The sequence below is a fragment of the Leopardus geoffroyi genome, chromosome D1 (genome assembly GCF_018350155.1).
Source record: "Leopardus geoffroyi isolate Oge1 chromosome D1, O.geoffroyi_Oge1_pat1.0, whole genome shotgun sequence".
Lineage (NCBI taxonomy): Eukaryota > Metazoa > Chordata > Mammalia > Carnivora > Felidae > Leopardus > Leopardus geoffroyi.
This window is the reverse complement of record NC_059329.1, coordinates 13,729,964-13,751,653: the sequence shown is the minus strand read 5'-3', so window position 1 is coordinate 13,751,653 and position 21,690 is coordinate 13,729,964. Positions and strand designations below refer to the sequence as shown.

The 21,690-nt window shown below is 46.9% G+C and overlaps 2 long non-coding RNA genes across 6 annotated transcripts; one reads left to right on the top strand and one right to left on the bottom strand.

The window, feature by feature from the left end:
- Positions 1-589: 589 nt before the first annotated feature.
- Positions 590-14,463, bottom strand: LOC123600694. Of its 5 annotated transcripts, none has more exons than XR_006713748.1 (5): positions 12,915-14,453; positions 9,713-9,875; positions 3,556-3,698; positions 2,123-2,210; positions 590-999 (listed from the first exon to the last, which is right to left on the bottom strand). It is a non-coding gene; the product is annotated as an uncharacterized LOC123600694 (long non-coding RNA). The 5 variants fall into 5 exon arrangements; XR_006713747.1 differs by lacking the exon at positions 590-999 and adding an exon at positions 1,295-1,819; XR_006713745.1 differs by lacking the exon at positions 590-999 and adding an exon at positions 9,226-9,617 and having other exon boundaries at positions 1,862-2,210; positions 12,915-14,463.
- LOC123600695 lies at positions 9,834-16,238 on the top strand. Its single transcript, XR_006713749.1, has 3 exons — positions 9,834-9,931; positions 11,450-11,509; positions 14,673-16,238. It is a non-coding gene; the product is annotated as an uncharacterized LOC123600695 (long non-coding RNA).
- Positions 16,239-21,690: the final 5,452 nt, after the last annotated feature.

Here is a 21,690-nt window from a genome sequence, read left to right as displayed (position 1 = left end):
AAGGGAAGACGAAGGGGAGGAGGGAAGAAAGGAAGGAAGAAGGGGGGAAGGAAGAAGGAAGGAAGGATGGAAGGCAGGAAAGAAGGAAGTGAGGGAGGGAAGGAGGGAAAGAGGAAGGGGGAGGAGGGAGGGAAGGAAGGAAAGAGAAGGAGGGAAGGAAAGAAGGAGGGGACAAGGGAGGGAGAGAAGGGAGGGGAGGAGGGAAGGAAGGGAAGACGAAGGGGAGGAGGGAAGAAAGGAAGGAAGAAAGGAAGAAGGAAGGAAGGACGGAAGGCAGGAAAGAAGGAAGTGAGGGAGGGAAGGAGGGAAAGAGGAAGGGGAGGAGGGAGGGAAGGAAGGAAAGAGAAGGAGGGAAGGAAAGAAGGAGGGGACAAGGGAGGGAGAGGACGGTGGGAAAGAGGGAAGGGAGGAGGGAAGAAGGGGTGGAAGGAGGGGTGGAGGGAGGGAGGAGGGAGGGAGAAGGAAGAAATGAAACACGTTTCTCTATTAGATGTCTCAGCAATCCTTGCAGCACTCTGTGAAATCAGTATTGTGACTCCCTCTCGAAAGATGAGGGAATGGGACACAAAGCGATCACACAGGGAGTAAGTCAGTGTCCAGGGAGATTGGGTGCTGTTGAGCACGTCCTGGGCTCTCCAGATCCGGTGAGGAAAGTGAGCGACAGGCGCGCCCCCACTGCTGCTCACTGTTGTGAGTCCCGTGGCTCCATCCGTGCCTCCGGGTCCCTGCCTCTTGGGCTCCGTCTCTTCTCCCACAGACTACAAACCTTGTGATCAGAAGGAAGCTGAGTTCCTGAGGGTGATTGCCCCTCTGCTTCAGGGTACTGCCAGGCGGCAACGTGGCCGAGTGGAAAGAACATCGGGACTGAATTCAAGAGAGTGTGCTGGGGTCCCTGCTGCCCCATTTCCTAACTGGGTGATGTCGAATGCCTCACCTCATCCTTGAGGACCCCAGCTTCATCATCAGTAAAATGGGGGTGGAAACAGTTCCCTCAGAAATCTGTAAAAATCGTATATGGCATTACACGTACCCCAAAGCTCATTCTTTTTTTTTTTTTTTTTAATGTTTATCTATTTTTGAGACAGAGAGAGACAGAGCATGAACAGGGGAGGGGCAGAGAGAGAGGGAGACACAGAATCTGAAATGGGCTCCAGGCTCTGAGCTGTCAGCACAGAGCCCGACGCGGGGCTCGAACTCACAGACCGTGAGATCATGACCTGAGCCGAAGTCGGACGCTTAACCGACTGAGCCACCCAGGCGCCCCCAAAACTCATTCTTAAAAGGCAAGGTACAATCGTTTTTAGGAAGTATCATTTTAGTAAAAAAAAGAATCTCAGAGGATTCTGAATGTTTTTCTCTACTTCTGAAATTACAAGATGGATGGATCGTTAAGGGTGTTATTTCCAGCATCATGGCACAGGGATCAGGGAGACTTACTGGGGACCGAATTCCTTCCCCAGTATCTAAACCACATTGCCTGGTCCTACCCTCTTCTCCCTCCTCCAGAGCGTGAGATAGATTCTGAACATGGGCAGGGTAGGGGGCTGAGTTATGAATTAGGATGTCCCTTCAGGGAATCTCTTCCTTTAAGTGTAGACTTGATCATGTTCGGCTCTGTGTGTTTGTAAATGTACACGCGAACGTGCCCACGTTCATTTCCATCCATTTCTTGCTTTTATGTCTCAGTCAATAGTTTTTGGCAATGCCTTTGCAACACCATGAACTGTAGACAGGAAATAAGACCCATCCATTTGTGCTGGTACAAGCTAAAGATTTTCTATAAAGTGACCACATTTCCAGGCTGGGCGAATGGATTTCACTGCAGGAAAAAAAAAATATTGTGAGGTGGGAGAAGTGCAGCAAAGGGAAATATTGGCCACTTTAATGATTTACAGAAGCATAAAAAACCTCCTTGCCTGCTGAGATTTCATATTTCCCCTCCTGCCGGTAAGGGGGCTGGGGTAGGGGGTCTGATTTCAGCTGTCGTGTGAGGAAGCCTGAAAATGCAAAGCCAAGGCTGGCCCCTTCCTGAACATTCTGTAGCCTCCGGTTGAGCTGTCTGACCCGAGGAGCTGGCGGTGGTTGGGGAAGGGATGGAAAAAAGGAATGAAGGTGGGCACACCTTTTAGGGGTGACTGTTGCACACGTAGAGCCTGGAATACTAGCCTGGGGAAGAGATGCTTAAGAAAGGCAGCTCCTTCATTTTACACCTGGGGAAACAGAGAGCCAGAGATATAAAGTGACTTTTCCAAGATCTCAACTCTAGTTTACAGACAAACTGGAACTATACCCAGACCTTCTGGATGCCAGTCCTAAATTCTTTCAGCTATACCCACTATTAATACCATCATTGTTAGTATAATTCCCATCACAAAAAGACCACCAAGAGCTTCCTACCTGCCACAACTACACCACCAGTTTTCCTAACAACATCACGCTCGATTTTCGTACCAACTCTAAAAACAATAGTTCAGATTGGCGTGCCTGGGTGGCTCAGTTGGTTGAGCATCCGACTCTGGCTTGGGTCATGATCCCATGATTCAAGGGTTTGAGCCCCGCATCAGGCTCTGTGCCGACGGCTCAGAGCCTGGAGCCTGTTTCAGTTTCTGGGTCTGTCTCTCTCTCTGCCCCTCTCCCCCCTCAAAATATGAATAAACATTAAAAAAATAAACAAATAAAAATGATGTGTTATGATTTCCACTTTAGGTGAGGAAACCGGGACCCAGAAAGACCAAATAGCTTGCTGAGATCACACAGCCAGTTAGTAACACAGCCAGGGTTTGAACCAACACCACCAGGATCTGCGCCCAGATCACTTCTGAAGAGCAGGAAATCCAGAAACAGAGAGTAATAAACTACCCCTCAGACACGCTGTCTTAACTTCACCAATGAACACAGTCAAACATGTCTGGCTTGAACAATTCAGACGAACAGTGGCTTTAAAGCAAAGCCCAAGATGGTTAAATTTAGATGGGAAACAAATGGGAAGCAGCCCGTTTCCTGTACGGTTGTCGTAATTTGAATGGCTTGCAGCAGTGAGTAGTGGGAATTGAGCTATTAATAAAGGAGCCGGCAGAATGATTTACAATCAGACATTAATATGGAGATTTTCATAAACACAATAATTCACACCCAAGCAGAGTCATAAATGTAAAGTTGCATTAACTATTCTAGCTGGCATGGAATGTCACACACAGTGTGAAATTGAACATTCCATTGTACTGTAATAATGGACTAACGGAAAGTTTTTCTTGGGTGGGGGGTGGAGGTGGGGCAGTGGGAGACCAGATACTTCCTATTGCAAACTTACTTAGTCCTAGTAAGGACCTAGCTCTGCCCTTGCCTTACACCTTCAAAAAACAAAGCAAAACAAAACAACTCCCCCCCCCAAACTTTTTATACTGAAATAATTTTAGATTTACAGAAAAGTTACAAAGATAGTTAAGAATAGAGAGGATATCCTTCACCCAGCTTCCCCTGTTTTAACATCTTATATAACTGTGGTATATTTATCGAAACTATGAAGGTAATGTTGGTACGATACTATTAACTAACCTCCAGACTTTATTTAGATTTCAGTAATACCCTTTCTTTTTCTGTTCCAGAATCCCGTCCACGATCCACATAACGTTTGATCATCAAGTCTCCATAGCTGCTGGTCTGTGACACTTTTTCAGTCTCTCCTTGTTGTTCATGGCCTAGACAGTTTTGAAGATACTGGTCAGGTATTTTGTAGACCGTCTCTCAATTTGAGTTTGTCTGATGTTTTCCTCAATTCTAGGCTGAGGTTATGGGTTTTGGGAAAGACCACCACAGAGCTGAATTGCCCTTCTCAACACATCACACAAGGGCGCATTATATCCATGTGACTTATCACTGATGTAGTTGACCTTGACCATTTGGGTAAGGTGGGAGGTATTCGCCAGGTTTCTCCACTCTAAACTTACTATTTTTTCCCCTCTCTGCATCCTATTCTGTAGAAGCCAACTCACTAAGTCCAGCCCATACTGAGGGACAGGGAGGATTAAGCTCTACCTCCCAGAGGGAGACGTTTCTACATATATTATTTGCCTTACACTTTTTAAAACATAATTTTAGATTGATTGAACTCTTTGCATTTTACTATAAATAATAAATTATAACAAATAAAAAATAAATAATAAAAAAATAATAAATTCCCAGGCTTCTCAAGCACATTATTTTGAACATAATTTGACTTCTTCTTGATTGCTTCCTGTCCTAAGTATACTCTAATCTCCGTAAATTTTGTGGCCTTTTCTCAGTTCTTACCTCCCTTGTCCTCTGCAGATTTTGACACTGTTGGCCACTCTTCATCAAGGAAAAAGATTTCTCCCGATGACCCTGCCATTATTCTCTTCTGTCTCTTCTTCCTCCTTCTCAGCTCATCGTCACAGTGCCCCTGCCTCCATTTCAGTTTCAGTCCCTGTTCCTCTTCCTTCCCTCCCACCTGAGCAAACATGCTGTCCGGGTGCCCTGTGGTCCTCACCTCTCCTCTCTCTCCAGTGCTTCCCTGAGCAATCTCACTCACCACATGGCTTCAAGCATCATCATGACTCACATGACTCTTAAATCCCTGTCAACACCCTGGATCCATCTCTACGGCTACTGTTCAGGCTTGACCTCTCCTGGCCACCTCTGCCTTCTGCTATACACCAAACTCATTGTCTCTTTATTAGAGGACTGTTTAAGCTGTGTTTCCCTTTTATGTGAAAATCTGAGCTGGTAGAGGTCTGGGTAAGAGGCACAGGTCTGCTGGGGCCCCTCGTTGTTCTAATCCTAATGCTTTGGAGGTTGCGCTTGGAGGTTGCCCTCGCCTGCATGGCTCACTACTCCATTCCTATATAGACCTTTAGGAAAGGGAAAGAAGAATGGAAAACAAGTGGCTCTTTTTAAGGGAATGATCTGGAAGTGGCACGTATCATTCTGCTTACATCCCATTGGTCAGAACCTAATCACATGCCAACACCTGTTGCAAGGGAGACTGGGAAATGAAGTCTTTAGCTGGGTAGCCATCTATACAGCATGGAGGAGAAGGAATATTGAGATCATTAGCAACCCCCAAAACTTTCCAGTTTTTCAAAAAGGCCACCATTTTGTCTATTTCCTGACTCTCACAACTCCTTGCCCAATATTTGTTGGTGCTCCTTCCAGTAACCTTGATTGGAAATTTGGGTGTTTGATATTTCCTCTTATTTTACCTCAACAAATTCCCCCGTGTTTAATATCTCTTCCCCATTGTTATTGACACTACACAAATTCAGACCTTCATTACCGCTCATTTGAGCTCTTGTAATCATTTCATAAATGATTGTCATGTGTTCAATCCCTTCCTCCTCCAAACCATCTTTCGTATGGGTACTTATTAATCTCAGTCAACACAGCTCAACTCTTCAGCCCTATTTGTGAATCTTCAGTGGCTCCCAACTGCCAACCCAGGAAAGTCCAAATTCCTTAGTTTAGCACTCAAGGCCTTGCACAGTCTCTCCCAGGCTCTCTGACCCACTTTCACTCTCCATTTTGTTCTGCACCATATGCATTCTCCTTTACATGACACACCCTGCCTCAGCCCCCACTCCCTGTTGCTCTGCCATGATAAGAGGATAGAAGTTAACTGTGCTGATGGCTTGCTTTGAGTCAAACACAGTTAAATACATTATTTCATTAAATACAGCAACCATAAGATAAATGATAATTATAACTATTTTACAAATGAGGAACAGAGGCTCAGAGGAGCAAAGTAACTTACCCCTAACTCTCTGCCTAGAATGTGACAGAGCTGTTTGAGCCCAGGCTTGTGTAACTCCAGAGCCTGTGGTATTGTCCCTAGACTACACCATTCCCCGTCCCAATGACTGCTCAGGATGCTTCCTCCACCAGAAATGCCCTCTCCTCTTATGAACTCATGGTGAAATCTTTTATATCTTTCAAAGCCCACGTTGAAGGCCATTTCTTCCATGAAGTCTTGTCTGGATAACTCAACTAGAATTTATTCCTCTTTCCTCTGACTCCCACAGCCAAGTGTCTACGCCTCTCTTTCAACACTTAGCATCTTCAACCTTGTGTTACAAGTGCTTACAACAGACTTGTCTTAATTTTTCCACACTGGACCCCAAACTTGAGGATGACAGTGTTGTTGGGCAGTGTAGGTCAGTATTACTCATTTTTGGTCTCTGAAGTAGAGTGTCATATGATCTCAACCCCCCACATCTAATCTCAGCATCCAAAATATTTCTCAAATCTAACTCCTCTCTTCCTTCTCTATTACAGCTTCTCAGGCCCTCAACATGTCTCTCCTGGATCACCGCAATTATCGCCAAATATGTCCCTGACCTACTCTTAACTTCCTCTCCATAAGGCTTCCAGAGTGATTGGTCCCCATTAATGGCTTCCATGTCCAATGCAATGTACTCTAAGCACCTTGACTTGGTAGGGAAGTCTCTCCAAGATGGCGACCATACCTACCTCTGTTGTCTAGCTTGTTCTTGCCTTTTTATGCTCGAGAGATAGTGTATACACTATACAGGTTCTCATACTTTTGTGGCATTCTTAGACTATTCTGCCTTTCTGAAATGTCTTTCCCAGCTTCCTTTGTTAATGCTTACACCAAGACTCGTCTTGGGCAGGGTGACCTTCAGGAAGCATTCCCTGAACTCCAGATTGGGCTGGCTGCTCTTTTTTTCTCTCATGGTATGTTCATATGTTATTATATTCAAATGCATATCTCTTTTAGTTGTACCATTTAATCGGAATTATCCATTTATGTGTCTGCTCAGCCACCTGTTTGCACATTTTTAGAGGTTAGAAATGATGCCTTGGTCATCTTTGTCTTCCTTACACCTAAGTCAACGCATATGTTAGGTATTAAAATGTAGCAGTTTGTTGAGTGAATCATAAAAATCAATTACTGTATTATGCCTTAATACAGTGATACCAGCTGGTCTACTGGAATTCGTAAAGATTATTGCCTATATTAAAGGATCTGTCTTTCTTTCTTTTTTTTTTTTGTAGTTTATTTTTTCATTTTGAGAGAGAGAGAAAGAGGGAGAGAGAGAGAATGTGTGCCAGGGTAGGGGCAGAGAGAGAATCCCAAGCAGGCTCTGCACTGCCAGCAAGGAGCCCAGTGCAGGGTGTGGTCCCATGAACTGTGAGATTATGATCTGAGCCGAAACCAAGAGTTGGACACTCAACCAACTGGGACCCAGGTGCCACTGGGATCCCATCTTTCTGTGTCTGCCTGTGGTATTGTCCGCTGTCATTTCACACAGTGGTGAGGAAACTTGCCTGTAGAGGCACCTGGGTGGCTCAGTCAGTTAAGCATCTGACCACGGCTCAGGTCATGATCTCATGGTTCCATGAGTCTGAGCACCGCATTGGGCTGTCTGCTGTCAGTGCAGAGCCTGCTTTGGATTCTCTGTCTCCCTCTGTCTTTCTCTCTCTCTCTCTCTCTCTCTCTCTCTCTTTCAAAAATAAACATTAAAAAAACTGCCTGTATTGGCTCTTCTTTTATTAAGGGAAGTCCTCTATTAGATATTAGATTCTGGATATAAATCAGGAAACCAAGATGGCTACAATAGTATTAGAACAAGAGTATTTTATAAATGTAGAAACACCACCAATTTTGCCTGATTTTTTTTTTGTTCCATTCTGGTTCTTGGTATGTTTTGCAGTGGTATGGCTCCAGGATTCAGGTTAGAGAGCTAGAACCAACTGGGACACATACGACGTTATTCTGCTCTTTCTTTAAATGTGACTAAAAAGTCGTAGTTTTTCCAAGACTATTCTAGACATACTCTCTTTGCATTCATATATTTTATCTTCTTTGATCCCCCAGAATATCCCTTTACAGCTAATGTATTATCTGAATTTTACAGATAATGAAAGAGACACATAGAGGTTAATGGGCACATCTAAGGTCACACAGGCAATAAGTAGCTGAGTCATGCCATGAATCAGGTATCTCCACTCAAAATCCAGTGTTCTTTCCTTTATCCTACATTTCTCTTCTTCTAGGAAAATTATATCTATCTAAACCGATGCTTTTTAAAACTGCAGCTTGCAGCCCACTATTTGGCCATAAAGCAAATTTAGTGCATACTAAGGAGCATCCATATGGAATGGGACAGGATGGAATGGAATGGGATGGAATGGAATGGAATGGAATAGAATAGAATAGAATAGAATAGAATAGAATAGAATAGAATAGAATAGAATAGAATAAAGTCTGAAATATCAGAGAGCGAGTATTGGTCATGAAACTTTTGTCCCAGGTCATAATATAACATATTTTTCTTACTCTGGATCATAGTAACAACAGCAACAACCAAAGTGGAAAAGTTCTTCTCTTAACTACGTCTTAAAATAAGTCGCCAAAGTGACCTTCTAATTTCCGAATGTGATACGCATGTTTCAGTTTCCATCTTCTTTGACCCCGGTTAGATTTTGACACCTCCATCTGCTTGCACAATCACAAAATGTTTGTCTCCCTTGGAGTCTTAAGCCCCTCTTTCTCCTGGGACTTCCGCGTCTCTGACAGTCCTTATTCTAGCACCTGAATGTTGGTGTTCCCTAGAGCTCTCCATGACCCTCTTTTCTTCCTGCTCTGTGGTCTTAGCCTACGTCCAACTTCAACCACCATCTAAAAGCCAGGGACCCCCAGATCAGAGCACAGCACCCCCATTCTCTCCCAAGCTCAACTCACAGCCCTCTCCTGCACACCTGCTTCTAGATGTCCCCAGGTCTCCCAGAACAAGCAAGTCCAAATGAACTCATTATTGACCCTTCAAGCCCACTCCCCGCTGTGTCGGGGCGGCGGGGGGGGCACCTATTCACCCAGCCATCCAAGCTAATAACCTGGGAGTTCTTCCTGACTCCTCTTTCTCTCATGCCTCGACATCAAATCAATGGCCTCTCCCTGTCAATTCTGACTCTGCTACACCTCTCAAAATTGTCCGCTCTGCCACTTTCTTAGTTCACAGCCTCATTATCTCTCATTGAACTACTGCTTCCATTATCTCCTTCCTGCAGTCGATCTTCTACATTGCTGCCCCGATCTCAAAAATGCAAATCTGACCACCTTGGGTCCTTATGTGAAGTCATCCCATGGGTTCGCTCCAGCGCGGACTGGATGAAGGGGATCACCTTGCAGCATCCCCTGTGAGCCCCTTTGACTCTGCCCCCCCTTGCTTCCTCCTCTCTCCCTCTCACCTGTCCCTCGAATCCCCTCTTGGCTGCAGCGTCTGCCTGCTGATGTATACTCCAGCTTGAACTCCGTGGCTGCTTCCTCTGAAGGGTCCTCTTCTTAAGACTCACTTCCTGTGTCGATACCTGGGCTCACCCCTGGCTTTAGGACATTCCCTAAATACGTCTTGCTTTTCACATCACACTAGACTGTAATTGATTATTTGCGTTTCAGGCTCTGGTGCTCTACTGTGAACATTTCGAGAACTAGAATTAGGACTTATCCACTTTCCTATGCCTGAGGCACTGGCATATAGTAGGTGTTCAATAATGTTTGTAAAATAAATGAAGTCTCAGTTCTGCCGTTTACTAGCTGTTACTTTGAGCAATTCCCTTAACCTCTCCAGCTTCGTTTTCTTCTGTAAGTGGATAGAAAGTAACGATTATCCGGTGCTTCTATGCATCAGGACCTACACTGTGTTTTTATATAGGCTGTTTAATTCTTACCGCATACCTCATCTTACGGGTAGTAGAAATGATTCCCCATCTTACTGGTACAAAAAAGGACACTGGAAGAATGGGAGCGTGTCATCTGTGGTTGGACAGCTGGTGGGTGGTCATTGCCGGGATTTGAACTTACGTCTGCCTGGGTCCAGCGCTCTTTCCACTACACCAAGCTGCCAATAGAAAAAAAGAAGAGAGTATCGACCTCACCGGGATTAAATGTGATAATGTATGTGAAAGCACTTTGTAAACTGTTAAATGCCATGAAAATGTGAGATGATATTATTGTCATTAAGATCTGCCATGGTCTGCCTATCATGGTTAGAATTCTCAGAAACTGAATATTGGAAATCATTCCGTTAGAGCTGGCTGCAAAGGCCTATGGGAATCAGACACCACTCCCGGACTATTTCTGCAGGATACCTGCTCCCTGCTTGTGGATGCAAATAAGCAGCCGCAATGCAACAGGAGGCCCAGGGGAATGCAAGAATGCTGTGCCCAGGGGGAAACCAGGGCAGGTGTGCCTGTCACTTACAGGTCGTGACACCCTCTGAATGCCCCAGTGAACAGTTGTGTTTTAGAATCTTTGCTGCTGCAACATCCCATTTAGAATCTTGGTGTCGTGCTTGGGGTCGCGAACTGTGCTGCGTTTAGCTGCTGCTGCCGGTGTGTGAATCGTTCTGTTGACAATCCTATGGTTGCTATCTGGGTGGCGTGCCTGTAGGATGGCGGTGATCTATGACAGTGCCTTGCATCAGGGAGGCATCAGGCAACCACCATGAGACACAAGATTCTCAATCGAAATGTATTGTGCTTAGCTGGCCATTTCGTCACCTGAAGCCGTCAGGAGGCTCTGGGAAGGACGGCTGCGTGAGGGTGTATGGCAGCCAAGCCTTGTGGCCTATCAGAGTCACTTTCTCCCATTGATGGCAGGACAGTGGGAAAGACAGTCTTGTGTTTTAATTGACTGGGTAAACTGCCTGGGCAGTGGAAGGTTAGCTCCTTAAATTCCCCTTTCATCGTTTGAACGCCACTTAATTCCATCTAACATCTTTGCTTGTTAATGGCTCTTGTTTTTTATTGCTGAAAAGGAACATGTTCTAACCAATCTGGACAAACCATGGGCATGTCTATAATTTAATGTCTGCTGACCCTGGTTTGTGGCATTTTTTCTTCAAGTGCATTTTCCCCGGGCCTGTAAACCCTCCCTTGTGTCCGCCTAACATCCTTCTCCAAACTCAGTTCATTTTCTTCTCAGGTTAATAAAAAAAAAATGGCGGGGGCTGGGGGGACTTTACAGGGATGCTCTGAAAAGGCTGTGGAGAGAGATTCTATTGGATATGGAATCAAATCTTAAAAACGTTTGCCTTATTTCTTAGGAACTATGAAATGTGATTTCCTGTAATGAATAACAACTAATTCAATCCAGAGCGCTAAAGCAAATGCCTCCCAATTTTGTCCCTTCAAAGACTGCTTCCTCTGAACTCACTGTACTGCCTCACAACTGGGAGCCCGCGATCGGTTTTGAGGGGCAAGGACTAGGGCTGAACCTGATTGTTCTTGAATGTTGTCAGCTCTGGAAAATTCCTAATATACTCAGGAATGCTATGTTTACAATAGTCTGGCTTCTACACCACAAGTAGACATGAGTCACCCAGATTCATGAACAAAGTGCTTGGATATCAACGTGTCATAAATTTCCCTGGAGGAAGAGACATCATTAATCTCCTTTCCTTTCTTTCCCCAGGGGAAGGAGATAGCGGATTATGGACCCTCTCCAGGTGGTGGTCAGAGGATATCAGACCAGGTAATAGATACACTTAATTATTATTGCTTTCACTCTGAGATCTCAACAACTTGGCCTCCAGGACTGCTGTATTTACCATGGAGAGGCATGCCTACTGTGCCATTTCCAAGATGGGAGGTGTGAGACCCGTCACACCAATGGATCTTCCTTAGGTTGAGAAGTTCATAAGAGTAACAATAGAACCCAAGACGCTGAATTCCCTGTTCCAGCTCTCTATGTTGGCCTGAGCTGTTTCCAAACGGGCTCGACGAAGCAAACATTCAGCATTCTCTGGTTTTCTCGCCTCTGTCTTTTGTAGCCATTTCTGTTGTTTTTGGGAGCCAAGGGCATGCATGAGGAACCAAATCTTGTAAACGCAGTGCCTGAGTTTTGCCCCTGAGATGCTATAACTGCGCAGATAACAACATTGGACTGAAGCTAATAGCCCAGCATGGCTCACGGCAGTATTCTGAGCTTACCTACAGATTCACTGTGGTGTTACTTATGGAGATGACAGATTTACTGTAGCTCAACTTAATAAAATAACATTTATGGGAATAGCTGCACAATTAGAGCACACTCCAGGTCATAAATATGCTCCAGCCAAAGCCACATCATACACATTCCCCAACTTTTGGACACCGCTGTTCTTTGGAGATTGATGAGAGTTCTTGCAGGTAACTAGCAGCTGGATACAGGAAAGGTGCCCAAAAAAGGACTCAGAGAAGCTCCCTAGTTCTTAAGAGAGAATTCTACTTCATAACCCATTCCTTTTCAACATGTCCATTGCAAGTTGCTATGTTGTATCTGCGTCTCCTGGTTCATTAGCACCTTAACTGGAGACAGCCAGGTGCAATTAAATTTCGCCAAGTGAACACTCACTTTTTACCTGTGTAGCCCTGTGTATGTGTCTCTATCTTCCTGGGCCTCCCTTTTCTCCCCTTTAAGATCTGGGAGTTGGGGGGCGCCCGGTGGCTCAGTCGGTTAAGCGTCCGACTCGTGATGTCGGTTCAGGTCATAATCTCACGGTCGTGGGATCGAGCCCCGTGTCAGGCTATGCACAGAGCATGGAGCCTGCTTGGGATTCTGTCTCTCCCTCTCTCTCTCTGCCCCTCTCCCCCACTTGCATGCACCCTCTCTTTCTCAAAATAAAGAAATAAACATTAAAAAAAATAAAGCTTAAAAAAAATCTGGGAGTTGGGATAATGATCTCCAAGAGGCCGGAATTAGAAGTTTGTCTCTTCTGGGGTCACTCACCCAACAATCCTAAGCGAAAACAAGACAGGTGGTCAGCATGATTTGGGGGATTATCTCTGGATTTCACAGTTTTGAACTGCATCTGACCCCTATCCCTGCCTCCCATACCAGTGGCCAGGTATTATCTAGAGCTGCCTGAAGCTACTCAGTCCTCAGACATGGAACTCACCAGAAGTGGTGGAGCAGCCCCAAAGTCCTATCTTGCCCCAAAATGTCTGCCATCATTTTCAGTGGGATCCCCATAAAACAGTCCTGAGGACAGAATTACTAGTGAGGCAGAGAGTTGATTCTTTGACTCTGGACAAGCTCGCTGGGTGGTTTTAGAGCTGTGTAGACAGAGTCTGGGTCAAACTGTTAAAAGCACTTGTGTAGGCAAGCCCAGCATCAGCTAGTGTCACAATGACCAGCTGGAAAGGGACAAATGTGAACAAACAATGGGCTGCTTTCTTTCACCATGCCAAATAACCCGGCCTACTGATTTTCTTTTCCCGCTGACTTAATTGTTTTCTCAATGGATCTGACTCACTTCACAGATTGTTTCCAACCATGTGGACTCAGCCCAAGTTGCCAAGTGTGGTGGTTCCTGTTCCCTCCACTCCAGTGAGGTGGCTGTGGGGGAGCTCGTTGACTCACTGCCCGCGGCTAGCCACGTGACAGCGTTTCATCACACCCTCCTTCTGGGTGCAAGCACTTGCTTGCAGACATGCAAGTCACAGACGCTGGGAGACAGAGACACATCACACACATGCCCATGCACACACGCACGCGTGCACACACACACACATTCACCATAGCAAGGAAGTCTGGTCGGGACACAGGGAAGTTCAAAGGGCTGGGCATCTTGAAATTTTGTAAATAGCCACTAACCCAGGACAAATTGGGCCCATTAATAATGAAAAAAGCCAATTTCATTGATCTGCCTGTCTTACAGTTCACTTGCTTCTCTTCTTGGGATGGCAAAGCTCTACTTCCGATCGCTCTACCCACTCTTAACACACAGGCCAGGAGCTGGGGCTGGCCTGAATGAGCTCTGTGGAGGCCACATCAGAACTCTGTGATTGGGGATGGAGTGTAGTCAAGAGTTTAATTGGTCGGTGAGTCACAGAAGCAGATACAAAGGGGTCATTGAAGCAAGGAAGGCCTGAAATGGTCATAGGGAGCCAGAGTTCATAAGGGTCAGGACGCAAGAGTAGATGAATAGGGAGAGCCACATGTCGAAGTGGGTGAGAGGCTGAGTGGTCTAACAAGATGCCTGAGACAGGAGGCTGTGGGTGATGACTGGTTTGTGGTGAGTTCCTGGGCCCCTGTGGTGTGGAGGGGGGCTGGTGCCATAACACCAAGGCCAAGGCATGGCACATGGTTTTGCAAAATCCTTTCTACTAAACAGTTCTTACTACAGCTGAGCATACCCATACCCTATGATTCTAACAACTCCATTCCCAAATATACAGAAATGGATGCATATATAGAACGAAATACCTGTTAAAATGATCAGGACATCATTATTCATCGTAACCCAAATCCATAAATAATCCAAATGTTTCTCAATAGTGGAACAGATAATTGTGAATGACTCAGATGGTGGAATAGTATACAGCAATGAAAAAGAACAAACATTGCCTACAAACATTGAGCAAAAAGAGCTGGCTAGACCATAATGCATTGTGTCTGGGTCCATTCATATAAAATTTCGAACCATGGGGCGCCTGGGTGGCTAGTCAGTTGAGTGTCTGACTTCAGCTCAGGTCATGATCTCACGGTCCGTGAGTTCAAGTCCCACGTCGGGCTCTGTGCTGACAGCTCAGAGCCTGGAGCCTGTTTCAGATTCTGTGTCTCCCTCTTTCTCTCTCCTCCCCTGCTCATGCTCTGTCTCTCTCTTCTCAAAAATAAATAAATGTTAACAAAAATTTTATAAATTCCGAAACAGCCAAAACGAATCTGTGGTGATTGAAGGCAAGTGGCCACTTTTGGAGAAGAAGGCCGGAACAGAGTTAGTGTGACTGGAACAGACTAAGAAAAGCTTTTGGAGTGCTGTGAATTATCTGTTTCTTGATCCAGTGGGAGTGGTACTACTATGTTTACTTTTTGTGTATATTCTACTTCGATAAAAATCTTTTTATAAAAATCAGAGGCAGGTTTTCAAAAAGGAAGCAGGCAAAGAAGACCGTGGACTATGAACGTCCTCTGCCACCAGGTATGTTTCTCACGTGAACGCGCATGATCGTACTTGATTGTACTTGCTCGTACATGATCGAAGGCGCTCGGTCCGTGTGATCATCCCCAAAATTGGGTGAAGGCTGAAGGCTGAAGGCTGGGGGAGAGTAATCTGCATATTCCTGCCCTTGGCCTAGAGACGAATGTAGGGAAGGGGGTAGTCGCGACGCGGAAGTAAAGATGAAGTTGAACGCGCATGCTCGGGAGAGTAGAACTCGTGTGAGGCGATGTGGAAGCAGAGGGGGGGAGGGGGCCCAGAACTCTCGCATCTGCATTCTGAAACCACCATCTGACGCCACGCCCCTCAGAAGCACCCACGTTAGTCACCACCAGCTGACACCCCCAGCCACATCTGGAACACCCCGGCTAATCACTGCCCACGACCGCCTACACCTGTCTTCCCCGCCCGCCAGCCCCTGCCACCTGCCTGCCTGCCACTTTCAGTCCTCACGCTAAATCAATAACAAAGACCTCCGAGGACTGCCAGGCTTCTCCGCTGGTGCCCCCTCCCCTTAAGCCCACGTCCCCTCCTCCTTTCTCTCAGCCCCGTCCATCTGCCCAAGCCCAGATCTGCTCTGGCAGGACTGGCAGGCCGGCCCTCTCCTTGCAGACAGCGTGGCTCAGCCTGGCGTTAGCAGCTGCCGACGCTGCAGTTTAAGAATCACCGTGTCTGGGGAAAGTCCATTAAAAGACAGTAACAATGTATATTGTGCTGTGACCCTGGGGGCACCCAATTCCACCTTGTTAATGATCTCTTTGAAATAGCCAAGGCTATGGAGAGAGACGTGGTTCAGAGGTCACTGGCGCCCTGTTGTTAGGACACAGCTATGTTTGGGCAACTTTCAGGAATCACTCTCATGCTAATGGGGGCAGGTCCTCAGAGACCCACTCAGACAATTAAAATGTTCTTCAGGAGTGTGCTAAACATCCAGTCCCCTGGGCAGATCTGTGAATATCCGGCCTGGCAAGGGGAAAGCTGAAGAGCTGGCCATCCACCCCACGATGAGGAATGAATGTTTCAGCGGCAAGGCTCATGCTTGTTTCCACCCCCGCCCCCTGACTACGTCAGGACACTTGGACAAAAGCTACATACCCCAAACAGCCCCCACTGCCTCTACAGAGGTCATGCGCCAGGCCCTGCAATCCTGCTGTGACTCTGCCCATGGCTTTCCCGCTAAGAGCAAACGGAAATGCCGGGTGGGGTGCAAGAGACATTATGATAAGCTAAGCTCTCTTTCAGATCTTCTCTCTTTCTCAAATAAAAGCTTCTCGGACTTGATGCTGTATGATTGGTAACAAAGTACTCGCAGCGCGCCTCACTGCCACGAGGGCATAGAAACCAACAGCCAAGCACACTGTAAGGAACACACGTGTGGCAGAGCATGAGAGTATAAGAGCCTCTGGGTAGGACGATTTATGAGCACTCAGCAAACGTCTGAGTGCCTACTTGGTGCCGGGCTCTGTGCTAGGTGTGGGGCATGACTGCCTGTTCCAAGAGTAACTGGAATCTATGAATATCTTTAAGAATGGTTTAGAAAATCACCTAAGCAGGGACGCGTGGGTGGCTCAGTCAGTTAAGCATCCGACTTTGGCTCAGGTCATGATTCATGGTTTGTGAGTTTGAGCCCCACGTCAGGTTCTGCGCTGACAGCTCAGAGCCTGGAGCCTACGAGGATCCTGTGTCTCCCTCTCTCTCTGCCCCTCCCCTGCTTGCACTCTGTCTCTGTCTCTGTCTCTGTCTCTCTCTCTCTCAAGAATAAATAAGCATTTAAAGAAAAAAGAAAGTAAATCACCCAAGCAGAGATCAGGCAGAAAATGGGCAAGGCCAGAGGCACGTGGGTGACTCTGTTGGTTAAGTGCCCAACTCTTGATTTCCGCTCAGGTCGTGATCTCATAGTTGGTGGGAAGGAGCCCTGCATGGTGCTCTGTGCTGACAGTGTGGATGGAGACTGCTTGGGATTCTCCCTCCCTCTCTCCCTCTCTCTCTCTGCCCCTCCCTCACCGGCTCGCTTGCTCTCTCTCTCTCTGTCTCAAAATAAGTAAATAAACTTTAAAAAAAAAATTGGCAAGGCCAATGACATTCTGACGTATGTCATTCCAGTTACTTCCCATTCTTCTCCAAGCACGTAGGGATGATTTGTGGCCTTAGTTCCAGGACCCTAGAATGGGAGAGTCTAAGAGGGAACCCTATCATGTGGCCTGTACCCTCAGCTGCCTCCTTCTGGTCACCGGGTCCTGCTAATCCACAGGCTGCAAGGCTACATCCTGGTGAGGTGTTGGGAAAATGACTCTTAACCCATGTCCTCTGTGGAAGGAGGACACCGGTGCCCTCACCACCACGCACTTGCTAACGTGAGCAGGTTGTGGAAAGCCCTGAGTTGGGAATTAGGACACCCAGGTTCCAGCTCCACCAGAGCATAATCATTTTAGGGAAGGATGCAAGGCCTCACATATTCATCCTTATAAAGGGGATATGCCCCTCCATAGCAGACAAGAAGGGTCCGCAAGCCGGGACTTCCACTTTTCAGAACCTTGCTGTTGAAACATGGACCACTGGAAGCTGCAAAACATCCTTAACCTAACTCTCCATGTTGTACTTGACCACTGTTCAGTCCGACTCAGACCTCACATGATATGACAAAACTCTGTCCACTGTGTTTAAACCATGAGCACCCCCCCCAAGCTGACTGCCATTCTGCGAACACAAATCTGCCCTCTTCTGCCTCCCACTCCCTCCCCCGTAATTACCCAAGTCTTCTCCCATTCTTAGGCAAACCTCTCCCATTCTAAGACAAACCTCTTAGTTCGTGTGTTCTCACCAGCCTCATGTGCCTACCTGGGCAGCCATTTCATCTGCTCACTGTCACTCCGGAAGTCCCCACTGTCCCGCCTCAGAGGTCTCTTGCTGCCAAGCCCAAACACAGCCCAGTTTTCTGTGCTGTCTTTCCAAATATTGCTGGAGGTAAAAAAAAAAAAAAAAATCATGGATTCATCCCTAGTTAGATGGACCATATTCTCTTCAGGAGCCCATTTGCTCAGATTTAATAGACTTTCCCATTATGGTTCTTCCAAAACATTCTCATTCTCTCCAGTCCGTTGCTGTCCCCTTACCCCTAATGTGTAAATCTGTGAAAGCTGTTGTAACAGATTCCACAGGCGAGGTGGCTTCGACCACAGAAATGTATTATTCCTCCTCGTTCAGGAGACTAGAAGCCCAAGATCAAGGTGATGGCAGGGTTGGTTTCTTTGAAGACCACTTCCCTTGGCTTGGACACGGCCGTCTTATTCCAGGGTGTCTGTGATCTAACCTCTTCTCCTTACAGGGACATGGTCAGCTTAAAGTCCACTCGTATGATCTCGTTCTACCTTAGGTACCTCTTTCAAGGCCTTATCACCAAATAGTCACATTACAGAATACTGGGGTTAGGACGTCAACATATGAATGGGGGGCGGGCACAGTTCAGGTGCCTCAAAAGATAACCTTGCTTTCTGTTCATTAGAAGACCAGAGCCATCAGATCTATCTTCCTCATTGCCCTGTTCTAAACTCCAATTATTCCTGAATCTTCACCACCTTCTCCCTTTCCCCTACCTCAGCTCTAAGTTTCTCTCTCAACAGCTTTACTTGGTGTTCGGGACAGAGTTAAATGTGTCATCCTCTATAGTACTGTTGTGCTTTGCCCCGGGAAGAACGAAAGCTAAGCTTGCAAGGCACGGTACGCGCTCGTCTCGTTGCTGGGATCGGTGGTGCCACACAGCACCTCTCTGCTTGGTTTGCTGTCACAGCCTAGTGGGGTAGTGGTGAAAGAGGAGGAGAGTGAGCCTCCAAGAGGTAAGCCCCTCTCGGCCCCCCTGTGGGGAAGCCGTCAGAGGCGCTATTTGAAGCAGGAGCATTTCTTCCTTTTCTGCCACAAACGTTTCCATTCTGGAAGCTAGCCCGTTTCCAGGGATGGTTGTTTCCCCCTCCTCCCTCCTAGAGGGGAGTGGCTGTGCCTCGCCCGCCTCTTTGTGCCAAGGGTCCTAGCGCGAAGCCTGGGCTCACAGAAGGACGGAATCCATGCCTGTTGAATGGCTGGATGAATGAATCCTCATTAAAGCCAGACTCCCTGGACCCCACTTGTGGTCTCGATCCCTCCTTCTCTTCTGAGTCCTTCTTCACATATGATTCCCTTTCTCTTGCATCTTTAATACGTTCCTTTCCACAGGCTCAATTCCCTCTACCCGGGATGCATCCCCTCTACATCTCTTCTACACTAAGACATCTCCTCCCTCCCTTCTTGCCTCAGACCATCAAATTACCTCTGTTCCTTCTTTTCCCCTATCAGTCTAAAATTCTGGAGTCACATTTACGTTGGTCTTAGGAAAAGCTCCACCTGAACGCCCACTGCCCACCTCACACGGGCTATGTCTGTCTCAGAGTATCCCCAAAGCGGAGCTTGAGACATGGAGCGGGGGGGGGGAGCTTCTAGGTTCCAGAGAAGGCGTTGGGGCGCAAATGGAATGAAGCACGAGGAGGCTTTGAGGTGAGGTGCAGGCAGAGAGCAAAGTGAGTTTGAGGCCACGTGGGACTCTCCACCACGTCTGTGCCACAAGCGGAGGCAGATCAAGGGGAGGTCGGCAGGATTGGCATCCTTCCTCCTATCGGCTCAACCAAACATCAAAGTCCCAGACTGCTGACCCTCGCCATGTTTCCAGTCTCTTGGACTGTCTCACATTGGATGAACTTCCATCTCTAGGGCTTGTCTCCCCTTCTTCCATACTACCACACAACTGATGGCAGATTATTTTTCCTAAAGATTAGTTCCAATACCATTAACCTGCTCATAAATCCTCAATGGCTCCCAGCAGACGTCCTAAATATGTCCAACCTCCGAAAGCTGGCATCCAATGAATGCCACTTGTGCTCTGACCCGATTTCATCAGGGCAAAATGTTATTCCTACTTACTCTTTGGTTTGAATCTTCTCTCTGGAAGGATCTTTGGCCACTTCAACCATGCAGCCCTGTTTTCCTCATTTACATCTTTGTTCTTTTCTTTCTCCTTGCATGTAATTTGCCAGATTCCCCTACTGCCCTGGGCATCGTATCAGTCTGAATCTCACCTGTCTTTCCCGGCTCATGTATGCTACTTACTTCCTCCATGAAGCCCAAGGGAACATCCACTCTCCTTCTCTTGAATTCCCAAACCCTTAATCTCTTCTGGCTTATGTCTCCTCCTCCTCCTCCTCCTTATTATTATTGTTGTCATTATTATTATTATTATTATTATTTGCAGTGTGGTTACTTTCAAACCTGCCTGCCTTCTCAAGTAGACGGTGACCAGGTCCTTGAGGGTGGGGGGTTATAGCTGCACCGTCTCTGACTCTCCTATGACATCAAACATAGTGTCATGCACAGAAAAGAAGTCAGGAAAAGGGGAGAGAAGGAAGAGCAGATCTGGTCCCGCACTGAGAAACAGGCCACACAGAAGAACAAATGTTTCGAGCTACGTAAGGCCTGGCATATGCCAGCTGACTCACCCCTCCGATAGACTCCCACCTCCCTGAAAAGGCCTTTACTGTTGCTCATTATCTCACCTGCCCTCGCGCTGAGCGCCCACCTGGAGTCCACCGCCTTCTGCCTGAGACAGCTGCTCCTGATGTCTGGGTAAACGTGGTGTAGACCTCCGTGCGGAGAAGGTGGGTGGTGCCGGTGGAAGGAAAGACATCTTTCCCGAGTTCCAGATGGTAAAGGTGAAGGAAACATGCCAACTGTCTCCACACTGCCCCCTCTGCTGTGTCAGCTTTACGTCCACAACGACCAGGTGAAAGGAAAAAAAAAAAAATCAGTCAATCAAACATGGCTTTGACTACATAATGTCAAAACTTGGTATCACTGAAGTGGCAGCTACAGACTGTCACATGGGCCCACTTGAGCAGTATGTTTGTCACTATCGTGATAGGTTTTAACCAAATCACCGATGTTTTCCAACACTGTAGCAGAGTCAACTGCTGTCCAGAAGTCTTCAGATCTCCCGAATGACTGGTTGATTTGGTCGAACAAGAGGCCTGACCTGCCCATCAATGACACGGCCAATTCGCCTGTTCCTTTGGCTTTGAGCCGAGCCGGGCGCCGTCACAGACGAGCCACACTTAATTAAATCAGCAGTCAGAAAGATTCCGTGGCTCCTCGGTTCCCTGGCCCCAGGAATGGCAGAGGGCCAGAAGTAGGGCCTGTGGGATTATTTATGAGCTGTGGTGAATCACAACCAACTAACTTTTCCTCCTTGCCTCCTGTTTTCATTAGGGTACAGACAGCCTTTGATATTTATTGCTGTCAACGTACTTTGTTTAAAACTCAACCAGAGCCAGGGCTGGTCCTGGGAAAAATGGGGAAGGAAGTGGATATTGACTTCAGGACCTCCTCCCTTTCCTCTAATACCACTCCCCTTCATTTCGGATCTCTTACTCCGGTCTCCGATTTCCCAAAGCAGACCCTCCTGCTCTAACGTTTCTTTCGCAACCTCAACCCTCAGCCCTTTCCCCCTCTTTCTCTCCTTCCAGCCAAGCTTACCTACCTTGTGTTACCATGCATCTCCTCTTGAATTTATCCATCCAACAAACAGATGTTGAACCCCATTTTGTGCTCAGATAGTGACCCATCACACTGGGACGGGAACGTGCACAGTAGTACAATCCTCTTGGACATGATACCTTAATATAAAAAAGTGATTGAACGGGCTGGGAGTATAGGT